This window comes from Leucopleurus acutus, assembly GCF_964270905.1.
Source record: "Leucopleurus acutus genome assembly, chromosome: 15".
NCBI classification, from domain to species: domain Eukaryota; kingdom Metazoa; phylum Chordata; class Mammalia; order Artiodactyla; family Delphinidae; genus Leucopleurus; species Leucopleurus acutus.
Window position 1 is genome coordinate 46399140 of NC_139157.1, and position 13286 is coordinate 46412425.

The window sequence follows — 13286 nt, forward strand, 5'->3', positions numbered from 1 at the left end:
AAGTGTCTGTTCTTCCCTCCTTCCATTTTACAGAATTCAAGATGGGAAAGCACATGACTTTCTTTTGTTCTGGCCTTCGATTTTACTGTCCCCAAGTGTAACTCAGACATCACAGCTATTTTAGCTAAAACAGGAAACTATTCTGTAATGTGAGTAAACTCAGATTGTTAAGCAGCTCTTATTACAAAAATTCCTGCTTTGCTATTTTTCTCAAGGATAGCAAGAGTTACTAGGATTCCAATTTGGGGGAAAAAAAAAACTATAAGGGGAAAGGGAACTAGTCCATCATGTTATTTAAGTCTGGTGTGGTGAAAAGGAAACAACTTTGATTTGTTGAGTGGGGCATTTTTATAAATCTTTTGAATGATTGAAGTCCGAAAACATATATAACACATATATTCATTTTGATATGTCATTTTTAGGATATTAGAATTTAAAAATTGAAATAACTGCAAATATGGGGCAAAATGGGGATTTAAAATATTTCTTCTGAAAGGCTCACCCACCCTCTGCTTTGCCTTTCATCAATTATGGATCCAAAGAGACTGTTGATTTTACTTGGATTATTTATGGCAACACAGTCTGTTTCTGACTTCTTTTGGTGGAAAAGTGTCTGAGGAACATTTTTATTCAGTTCTTAAAATTGCCATGTCATCCATCTCTTTTTTTTCTCTAATGAACACTTTAGTTGTGTTCATACAACACCAGACAGAGCTAAAGTTCAGTATCTCAAAGTGACATAAGACTGTCCGTAAAAAGAAAAATAACAATATTCACTAGAGGAAATACTATGTATATATTTACTTATTTATTTGTTTGCTTCGCTTTCTTTAGATGAAATAGGATCACCCTGGGCCTATGTTATGAGCAAGCAAGCTGTCCTAGTTATGCTCTGATGGGCACCTTGGAGAGTTGCCTTAAGTGGAAGGGAGATATGTGAACTGGCTGCCAGTGAGTTGAAAGAGTTCAAGCAACCTCCAGGGCTACCTCCTAGGATGTAATTTATATGCATAGAAAATCCACCTCATTTTTCTTAAAGACCACAATGTACGCCCTATCCCCTAGCATATTTTGAAGCATTATTTATTATCATAGATGTTGGAAAAGGAAACACTTACTCATACTACCATTTTCCCAGAAGTATATTTTTTCAGGATACCCTGACAGCTTTGCCTAGTCGAACTCTAAATGATTGCAAGCGTTTTCTTTTTTTTTAAATCACCAACTTGAAAAAATTTTAAATTAGCATCCTAAGTTTTTCCCTTGATATCTGCAATTAATCCCTCAAATTTACTGAAACCAATTTACCTAAATTAGTCCTCTGTGCTGATAGTCTTCAACGTTTGTGGAGTAGAACAACTAAAATTCCTTTGTTTTCTGATCCATAGAAAATTTTTGAAGTTATTAGTCAAGTATTTGTCTTCGTTGAATTGTTATATGCATTTTACTACATTTTAAAGTCCAGAGTATCTGTGCTACATTTAATTTTGGAAATTTCATTATTGTTTTGCTCTCAAGAAGTATTATTGAATTATGTATGGATCAGTCAATTATTCATTCTTTTATATCCTTGTACTGCAAGTACTGGTCAGTGCATCTTTCTAAAGAAGTAGTTTAATCTTAAATACAATACTTTTATTTTCCTCATTTTCTTTAAATTGTTTAAAAGTTTAAATGTACTCCTTGCCTGTATGTATACACATATTAAATACATTTGCTATTCCTGCATTTATTTAACTAATAGCTGTTGAAGGTTACCTATGCCACTATTTTAGGCATTAAGAGATATTTGTCCCAATAACTTGAAAAAATTATTTTGTCTATGATAACATCTAATCATTCTTAAAATTTCAGATAATTACCCCTATTGTATCATTGCAAATGATTTATATATTACCTATTAATCTTATGATCTTATGCTTAATAGATGCTTAAATGGCAAATACTAATTCCTAATAATGCAAATGCTCACTTATAAGTCTATCCACAATGTTTTCCATTAGTGGTATTTGCAGCAGATATGCAAGGTGACATCGACAACTTTCCACAGGGTCATTTGGGGTGAGAAAGTATGCAAGTCTTACCAAGGAAAATTAGCTTGAAGGCAAATTGCCTATTATTTTGTAGCACAGAAATTGGAAAACCCAGATATGTGGTTCTTTTGTCCATTTGCACATTTTCTATTGGTAATGAGATATATTGGGCTTGGAAAAAAGAATTTGACTTCTTAACATAAAAAAATGTATCTTAAACCTATGCGATCAAATGTTCTTGAGTTGTTCACTAGAACATGGCAAACCTTGGGTGTGGACGGTTTATCGTCTTATCTGAGGAAATGATTTTTTTAAAGGGATGATTCGTAACAGTCGCAGATTAAACACTTTTCATACTAGGCATTCCAACATCATAAAGAGTTAAATCACAATGTAAGTTGTTAGTTATTGTAAATTGTGTCAGTTACTATACTCCAGACAGCATGTCCTCTATTGAAAAGAGTTTTGAAAAGAATAGCTCACTTTTATGGCTACCTAATTGTTCTGCAATATCAAATCCATCTCACAGAAGTTAGAACTCAAGTGAAAAATAAAATGAGACAGAGAAGACTTCAAAAATTGAATTGTGTGAAAGCTACTCAAGTGTATGTATATGTCTCTGTGTGTGTACATTATGTATATAGAGAAAATTCCTCTTTTGTACTGGGCTATAACCTCCCATAGAGTCTGAACTTAGCTCTTAACAGGGAAAGAAATAGGAGACAAAAGACACAAGTCTAAAACAACAAACATTCACATAAACCTCAAAGTTAAGACCTTGCGGACCTGACACATTTTTACAAAAGTATATGCCTGCTATTTAATATTGATTTCAAGTTTCTTTATAGGCTTTTTGAATTCCTACAGGCGTGTGTGTGTGTGCGTGTGTGTGTGTGTGTGTGTGAGACATATATCTCATGGGACAACATGCTAAATTCTCCTAAGAGCTTAATTTACTTATCCTGTATTTTTTCAATCACATAAAAATCAGAGTGGAAATGAACTAATCTTAAGATAATTGATGAGTTAAAATCTGACTGTTGACATAACAAATAATTTTAATTAAATGTATCCAGTAAATACACATCAAAGGCAGAGCGTAAGTACTTGAAAGTTAATGTTGTATATGTGCTTGCTAGACTTCAGCGGACTGTTGAAAGTTTTTATAATGGAACACACACACACACACACATACACAGGCTCTTGCATATTTAGAATAAGCTCCCAAAAGTCAGATTCATTTCTCAATAAAAATGTCTCAACTCAAACATACTGAACTGAAGTATTAACATCTTTCTCTTTTATATTACTAAATATCTATGCATTGTATAGAAGTAATATTGCATTTATTGTTTTGTGAGACTTAGCACCGTGGAAAAATATTGGAGAAGACTTATATTCTTTCCTGCTTTTAAAATTTGTGAGACCCATTTCATGCCACATGAGATTCAATTTCATAGTCTCAGATGCCCCTGAAATATTTTAGGGATGCATTCCGTGAACAAGACATATTGTCTGTCCTCACCAGGTGACAGTTTCATGCTCAAATATCAAATATTCTCAGACAAAATAGTAACAACAGTATTTTTTCACACAACTGTAAAATACTTGATTTTCTCGCAAGGAATCAATTGTGACGTTTAAGAATCTTTATAGTCAAGCCATATCATTGCACAGTTGTAGTCCCTCATGTTGGAACTAAATCTCACTTTTTTCCTTGTGCTCTCAGTAGAAACAAAGTTTCTGACAATGGTAAACTCTAAATGTATTTATTGAATGAATGAATGAATGACAAATAGCCAGTTATGTGTTTTGCATATGAACCTCTACTGGCCAATATTTATAAAAATTAATAACTCAAATTGAAGTTTCTCATTTTTCATATTTTCATTGCATTGAGCTCTGTTGTAATATACTAAATATAATATAGCAGTGCATTAAAGCTGAAAATTGCATGTGTGAAATAAAGATCCTCCGTTTCTTTCCTGCTCCCAAACTCATAAACTCCTATCTGTGCTCTCCTGGTCTCCCTCTATCCTTTCTCTTTCTAGCCCAAGTCCAATCTCCTGCTTGTGCACTGTATTTCACCCTTCTGCCCTAAGGCAACTTGCCCTACCAGTGATCCTGTTTCCTCCTCTGTGATTGCACTTTCTCCTTCATTTATCTAAGGATATTTTCGGTATCAAGTATCTCCTAGCTTAAAACAGTGAGTCTGAAGTGGTTCACACTTTGCTGCCTGTCCTTCCTTCTTTGCTTTTCATACCTAATAAGGATTCAGACTCCTCCTTCATCATCCCATGTAAGCTATTCATTTGGTTTCATTACTGGCCACTTTGCTGTACATTTTCCAGTTTTCATCTTATTTGACTTTTCATTGGCATTGATGGGATGACCAATGATATCTTCCTTGTTGGAAACTTGCTCTCAGAAAAAAACATTTGGTTTAGGTTCTTTTCCTAATTTACTAGGTATCGCTTCTCAAGCTTGGGTAGACTTATCTTTTCATGCACTCCTTAAATACTATTCCTTTCCTTCCCCCAGAGTACAGTGGTCTGTCTTCTCATGAATACGATCATGAGTCTTTATTTTTTCTCATCCGCAAACTCTCTCTGTGAATCCATGCTTACTGACAGCTTCCACTGCTACTGAAAGGAATGTTGACTTTCTGAAAAAAAAAATCTAAATTTCAAGCCCAGAATTCCTTCCTGGGACATTTGGGGCAAGGTGGAGTCTTATAGTCCCAGAAGTACCTTTTGGCTGACCCCTTCAGCTTCTAGGAGGTAGCTACTATAGTTCTCCTAATTCTAACTGACCTGACTTAACTCTTCATGTTTTGAAAGTTTTTTTGTACTCAATTTTCTGTGATTCAAAATAAAAACAAAGCTCTTGATTTAAATTGTTAATTCTATCAATATTACGATTTTTAACTCTATTTTATAAATAGCAGTAAAACTTAAGGATTTAATTGAATAAACATGAGCATAGATTATAATATAATGTTACATTTATATAATTTTATTATTTTCAAAGGATGTTCTCATGTTTAGACAATAAATTCTCACAACCATCATGTAACTTTATTATTATTATTTATTTTATTGTAGGAAACTTTGGCTTCTAGAAGTTTGGAGGCTTGCCAAAGATCACACTAGAAAGTGATAGAACAAGGCTTGAAATATTTAGGAAAAATTAAATATCTTTGCATAAATATTACAAAGTGTTTAATTGTTACCAATCACAAATTAATCAAATCCTGTACCATACCTGAGGATAGTTTTCCTCAAAGATGTTACAAAGAAGGAAATATTAAGTTTCTTATTTTTACTAGCTTGTCCATTTTTTTGATGGAAGTAATAATTTAGTCCTAAGGCATAAGACAAAGTGGAAGATTAGAGAGGTAAATGAAAGACCATGTATCACCTATTAACTTGAGTTTTATATTCTAAATAATCAACAGTTAGTGACTGTGTATGTGCTTTCTTTTGAATGAGATTCAAAAAAAATACATGCTGGACAGTATCTAAAATTAGAAAATAGATCTTACATTTTTTTTTTCTTAAAGGATTAAAAAGCTCCTTCCCCAAGATTCAGAGAAGTTGCCTGTCCCTAGTGGCTTTTGCTCAATTTGCTCATACGGCGATGGGCTTTTGACATTTGCCTTAAGGGCGTTTGCTGATCTTGCCACCCGCTCCACAGGTTTAAATAAAACACGTGGTTTTGCCAGTGTCCTGCCACCAACCAACCAGGAAACGTAATCTCTGAATGAGACAGGAGCCAAGACCCCAGAAGTTCTTCAGAGTTATGCTGGGATGAGACTTCCGGCTAGCAAAGAAGGTGCATTAAATTCCTTCCTGGCACCTGCTGAAGCAAATCTCAAGAATGGCAACAGGCTTGTTTTAGGGGTTTTAAACTATCAGTCTGGGATCAGCAGTCTGTTCTGAGAGGCTGGGGATGTCAAATTCCAGCTGTCGCAACTTGCTTCTGTGAGAACCTCATGCTCAGTCAGAGACGTGGAAGACGAACTTTGTTAAGACCATGCACCAGAACCCTTTTTATAGACAGAACAAACCGAAACCGCAAATCTCCCTCTTGAAAACCCCGGCCCTTCCTTCCTAGTTTGGAATACGGGGTCAACACAGGGTTATCTGTAGGTTGGGTGTGAGCACCCAAACAAAATATTTAGCCAACTGCGTGACTAGTTTGTGGTTTCAGGTTTTCATTTCAAAATCTTTGCAGCCCATTAATCACTATCATGAAAGAGTCTTCATCAAGAGTTCATGCTTAGTTCACTCACTGGGCTACAGAATCAGTGTTTGTATTTTCAAAGCCCAAAGAGAAAAGCAATAATTGACTAAATTGAATCACAAACATGCCTTGAATTTGGAACTTCCAAGCAAAGATTTTCCTCTGGACAAGATTTTCATTTATCTACACATGACTCTACAGTAGTTACTTGGGTGATATTAATTTTCTTAGGGAGGAAAAGGTAAGGTTTCAGCTCCACGTGCGTTTTCCCAGGACCAGAACCATGACTAATGAATTGTTCATCAACAGGAATAATAGCTGAGCTTCAGAAAGTTAGGAATGTTTCACTGGTTAGCTGCAGTGAACCTTATACTTTATTTAAATAAAGTGTTTATTGGACCTAACAGGTCTCTGATTATACTCCTTAAACAGAATTTCCTAAATTATTATCAAGAGCAGTTAAGTAATAGTTAAAAATAATTGAATTCTTAATAGGTACAGTGCACTGTTCTGAATCTTTTACTTGTATTAATGCTTTTAATCCTCACAATACTACTAAGAGGTGGCTATTTTCATTATGCCCGTTTTATTAATGAGAAATATTAGGCCCAGAGAAGTTAAATAACTTGCCCAAGATATCACAGCTAGAAGGTGGAAAAAAAATAGGATTTAACCTTGATGTTGCAATTTAAAATAATAGAAAGCAATAAATGGAAGGCTATATTTATTGCTGCTGAACTTATTCAGTCTTTTGGCTTCCCTCTTGAAATTTGTAAGAGCTACTTATATGCTACGTACGTCTATGAAATAATATCATGATTGGATTTTCAGTAACATTACTCTTCCCATTATTATAGTTTAACTTTGTTGTATGAGTGGTCATTTTCAATAAGTCAATGGCAGTGTTGATACTCTTGGTCAGTGTTTTGGATGGAGCGTGAGGTTAGGAGTCAGAAGGCCTGGGTTTTAGATTCATCTCTGCCATAGACAAAGTCTTTGTCCTTCACAAGTCACTTAACCATTCTGATCCTGTTTCCTCTCTCTCTCTCTTATGGTCCTAAGGCTTCTCCTGTTCTGCCCATTTAATGGAACTGCTTAGACATCAGAGACAAGAAATGTGTTAAAGGATTGTGTCCATAAAAATATCATATGGATGTAAGCTGTTATTATTTATTGATGAAATAAATACCCACTCATCTTAAAGCCACGAATGACTTTGACAAAAACTAATAGCTATTTACTTATAAAGCCAGCAATTCTGTCAGATGTTACAAAACTTAATTTTGATAAAGTACAACTTATCCATTTTTTCCTTTAGTGCTTTTGGTGTTGTATCTAAAAACTCATTATCAAAAGCAAAGTCATCTAGATTTTATCCTATTTTATCTAGAAGCTTTATAGTTTTGCATTTTACATTTAAGTCTACAATGCAGTTTGAGTTAATTTTTGTGAAAGATATAAACCTTTATGTCTAGATTCTTTTTTTTTTGCATATGGATATCCAATTATTAGTATAATTTGTTGAAGAGACAATTAATGCCTTAGCTCCTTTGTCAAAGATCAGTTAACTATATTAGTGTAGGTCCGTTTCTGGGCCCTCAATCCTGTTTCATTGATCTATGTCTATTCTTTAATCAGTCAATCAATCAGCACTACACTATCTTGATGTCTGCAGCTTTATGGAGTCTTAAAATTGGTGCCGTGAGCTCTCCAACTTTGTTCTTCTCCAGAACCCTGTTGGCTATGCTAGGTCTTTTACATTTTCATATAAATTTTAGAATAAGGTTGTCGGTATCTACAAAATAGCTAGCTGGAATTTTGTTCAGGATTATATTGACTCTATAGAACAAGTTACAAAGAATTAATATTTTAACAATATCGAGTCTTTCAATATATGAACATAAAATACCTCTTCATTTATTCAGGTCTTTCTTCATTTCTTTCATCAGTTTTGTAGTTTTTGCATATAGATTCAGTACATACTTTGTTAGATACCTAAGTACTTTATAAAATACTAATTTTATTTGCTGATACTATTGTAAATGTCATTTTTCCCCCTAAATTTCAAATTCTAATTTTTCAGTGCTAGTATAGAGGAAAGCAAGTGACTTTTATATATTTACCTGTATCTTGCAACCTTGCTATACTTCAGTATTAATTCAAAAATTTTTTCTTTTTTATCAATTCTTTCAGACTTTCTACATACAAATGTATGTCATCATATATAATTCTTTGTATACATTATTGGATTTGATTTGCTAATATTTTATTGAGGGATTTTGCATCTATGTTCATGCAAGATATTAGTTTGTAATTTTCCTTTCTTATGTTTTCATGATAGTATTTAAATGTATCAAAGAACTAGTTGCAGTATAAATCAGGATGCTAAATCCAGTCAGCAAAGCTAATTTATGGGTGCAGGCAGTAGCAGATTTTAGGCAGTTTTTTTCTCACTTGCTGATCCATATTAATGTTATATCTATTTGGCATCCTTATCTCACTAGAACATAGCCCAGAACCTAAAGTTTAAAAGGTCTTTGATGGCCTACAATATATATCTATTACTGAAAATACAGAGGAGATCACCATCAGATCTTATTTACTTCTATTTGATATAAAATATTAATAACCTTGGTAACATGACCTTTAAGTCCATAGACTAGAAAACACAAATAATTTGATTGAGGCTGGAGGAACACCAAAAGAAATCTTACAGAAGTGAGAAGTTATAGCTGCCAATTTTGGAGCACTGTGGCCACATGAACGGCAGTCCCAAGAACACTGGTATAGGTATAAGTTCAAAGACTTTTCACATCTCATCAGACAATAGAACTACTACTGTGTTATAACTATACACATTAATTGCTTTCACACTGATGTCAGTAAGTCCTCAAGAAAAGCTGGAACTGCATCTCTGATGTTTTCGTTCTGCATACCTATCCATTTTATATGTGATACTTGATGTGGTTCAGAAAAATTGCCATAAAAATAGATAAACGAACAAATCGTTGTGTAATACGATTTTATTTATCTTCCAAATACCAAGGCAGAGCACCATCTTCTCTGTATTTTTGGATATAGCATTTCTTCTGAGCTTTTTCTTTCTAAGAAAGCAAACTGGAATTAAGGATATAGGACTGAGCAGTGACAGGCCAGGTAAACAGTACCTTTCAGACTCTACTCACACAGGGCCAAGTCATCTAAGTCAAGTTTTTGAGACATATTTGGCACTTGGTGTCTTCACTTCTTTCCCTCTAATTTTCTGCTCAGTCAACAGTGATCTGGGTTTCACCTCCTACTACTTAAGTAAACTTACTCTCACTGTTGATTCCAAAGCACACTCTCCCATCATTCTATCACTTGAACTTTGGGGTATTGGACATTATTGACCAACGTCTTTCTTTAATGCCCTTTTCCCTTGGTTTCTTGGACATTAGACTGTCCTGATTTTTATCCTATACTTATGGCCAAATCCTCTTGGTCATCTTCACAATCTCTTCTTCTTCCCCTAATTCATAGATATATACATCACTCTTCCTTAAAATTTTATGCTGCCCAAACTAAATTTTATCATTTTCCCTGTAACTCGTTCTTCTAAAAATATTCCCTACTGTATTTATTTTATATTGCTGTTGTAATGATTTACCACAAACTTTGTGGCTTAATACAACACATACTTATTGTTTTATGATTGTGGAGACCAGAAGTCTGAAATTGGTCTCAAAATCAAGGTGTTGGCAGAGCTATGCTCCTTCCCAGTGCTCTAGGGGAAAATCTGTTTCCTTTCCTTTTCCAGCTTTTAGAGACCACTGGAGTTCCTTGGTTCATGCCCTTTATTCCAACATGTAGCATCTTCAAACATCTCTTTGATTTTTACCTCCTTTTCTTGCCTTACCCTTTCATGTTAAAGTACACTTGTGATTACATTGGGCCTATCAGAATAATCTAGAATAATCTCCTTGTTTTAGGGCCAGTTTATTAGCAACCTTAATTCCATGAACAGTTTCATTCCACCTAACCATATTATATAACATATCATAAGTTCCAGGAATTGGGACCAAGACATATTTGGAGAAGGCCATTATTCTGCTTACCACACCAACTTTTGTGCATGGCAAACCCACAAGCTAAAAGCCTGGAGGTTTTCCTAGATTCCAGCTCTTTCTCAAATCTGAACACAGTATGTTACCAAGATTTGTCAATGCTACACTCTGATTTTTCATAAATCATCCTCTCCTCCACACAATCTCTGATTCTTTCTCAAACATAGAAGTTCATGTTTTTAGCACTGCTTAGGTAACCAAGGTACCCTCCTAATCATTCTCCCTGTGGTCAGTCTCACACCATCCTTGCTCCCATTATCCTAACATCCCTGCATATTGAAACATCTGCCTTATACTCTACAGGCAGATAGGTATAAATATGGATAGAGATATATAGTTTAAGATTCAGAGTTGACTATTCTATTTTCATTAAAAGCTTCTTTCAGTGGGTCTCTACATCTCAGACGGTGACAGTCAAATATCTGAGACTGCCACTCAAGGCATTCAGGCCTGGCTCCTGCAAACCTATTCGTGCTCACCCCCAACACATTCTCTGCTACAGCATATTCAACTCAACTCCTCATTAGGTGATGCTACTTCTTGCTTTATTTTCTTTTGTACTTTCAATATCTTCTCTGTCAAATCTTTTTCCTCCTCTATGATCTTTCTTCTAGCTAGCCACACTCATCCTTCAAGACTCTGCACAAACAAATCTTTCTTCAAGACTTGCTTGCCCTGCCTGGGTGGAGAGTTAGTCTTTATCTATGCTCACAGAGTACTGCATTTCTGTCAGTACTCTTACTGTGTTATAATCTGGTTTACTTGTCTGTCTCCTCATGACCTTCTTGAAAACAGGAACTTTGACCTTTGTTTGGTCAGACCCATCAGACCTACAGAGTTATTGGTAGGAAATAGATACACAGAAACTGCTTAATGAATGAATGAGTCCTGGGGTTATTAATCTATTCTAGGAGCTAAAGGAGTATTTCATCTTGAGCTTGGTGAGAACAGCACTGGTGTTAATCCATTCTTCAAGGCTTTTCTCAGGTAGAAGCAGAAATTCTAATCCTTGACATCCTCAGAACTGTACCAGCATTTAGATTCTTTCTCTAAGAGGAGGCCAGGAAAACATTTCTTCTAGCTCTTGTTTAGAGCCACAGACCATGAAGTAGGCTTATGAAAGGCAGCAAGGATGCATGCACCAGATAAATGTTACAGGACTTGAAATGACATCTCCCTCTTGTCTCAGTTCTTAATTGGCTGCTCATGGTCGCTGGGGTGTTTATATGGCCTCAAGGCTGGCTCCATTCTGCTGCCATCTGTCTTAGTTATAAGTACACTACAAATTCCATATGGCTGCTTAATTCCAGTGACCTTAAAGCATTCTCATATTCCACAGGGCCAGTTGAGACAAATGACTTACCTAATTTGTTTGGGTTTGGAATAACTAGGAAATGAAATTAGTAGTACCCCAAATTTCTCAAAATGCTTTTCCTTTAATAGAGGAGGATACTGTGGGCAACTGACCCCACTGCTACATCTTCTCACATGTTTATCTACTCTCTAAATGGAGAGGACATGTTTGCTCTTAAAGGAATGGAAAGAAGGTTACATTTTTATTTGTAGTCAAGAAAACTAACAATATCCACTGGATTCATGTTAAACTTACTATTTCTTTCATAGTATAGATCATTATTCTTTTTAAATGATGATGATGATAGTGGTGCTATTTTACCTTGCCTGGGTACCTCATGATCAGAAATTACACATGCATTTATTCAGTCAGAGATTTTTCTTCAGTGCAAAGATTTCTCAGTTAATTATGTGAATTGTTCTTTCATGAGAACCCTTTGAATCTTCATTTCCCTTACTCTTTTATCTGTTTCATAACTGCCCTGCAGAGTCCTAATCCTTGATTTATGCAACCATCTGCCTTACCAATTATAACTAAACTGGAGAATTTATGAAACTATGCAACTTGGCCTCAGTACACATTTACTGTGTCCCAGGCCTGATGGGACCTCAGTCTATCATCGATTCCTTGTCCTTCAAAGGCTTCTATCCTAGTGCCTCAACAAAATTTCTGAAGCCTTACCATTCTTTTCATGACCCAAACTCTTCCTTTCCTTTCCCACACCCCTACTCAACTTCCCACTTCTTACAGCTACAGACTACTCAAAGGGGCCACCTCATCCTTATCCATTCTAATCTAGGAGGATTAGTTATTGCATGAAGACTAATCCTTCCAACTGTGGTCTCCAATACACTTCTCGTCTTCTCAGGGGGCCTTGCTTTATCAGTTGCCTACTCTGTTTGGAATCATGACCCATTCTTTTTTACTAGATTCTTCTCTTCATCATTAAAACATTCAGGTCAACATATCCTCTCTATATAAACCATAAAACAAAGACCCAGTACTAATACTGTCTCTAGATTATACCAAGATCTTACATTCCTTTGTCATCAAAAGTTCTTGAATTCCTTCTCTATACTTGCTATCTTCACCTCCTCCCTCTTTTCCTTCCCCCATCTCCACCTCTGTTAACTGTCTTAAATGATGCACTCTTATCTGTCATGGAACTTCATGTTCTCTTTATACCTCTGTCATGTATGTGGGCTCCTTTTTTCTGTCCCTTAAACTATCAGTATTTCTAAGATGTTGCAAACTGACCTCAGTTAATTAGGCAATTCATGATCCTAAGTTTCATTTTTTTGGTAGGCAATGGTAGTCACTCTAAGGGTTTGAGTTGGTAAGAGTTAGCTACTTCTCTAGATTTGCTACTAGTTTATAATGAAAGCAAATTACAGATCAAATTCTGCACAGGGACTACAGATGCTTATTCAACAAATGTTCGCTAGAAAAGCAGACATTAAATGAGTCTTTGCAATTGATTTAATCTTTGATTTTTATACTGAAATCCCTCTGCATCTTTTAGTTTCATTAGATATCATCATGATTTGAGTT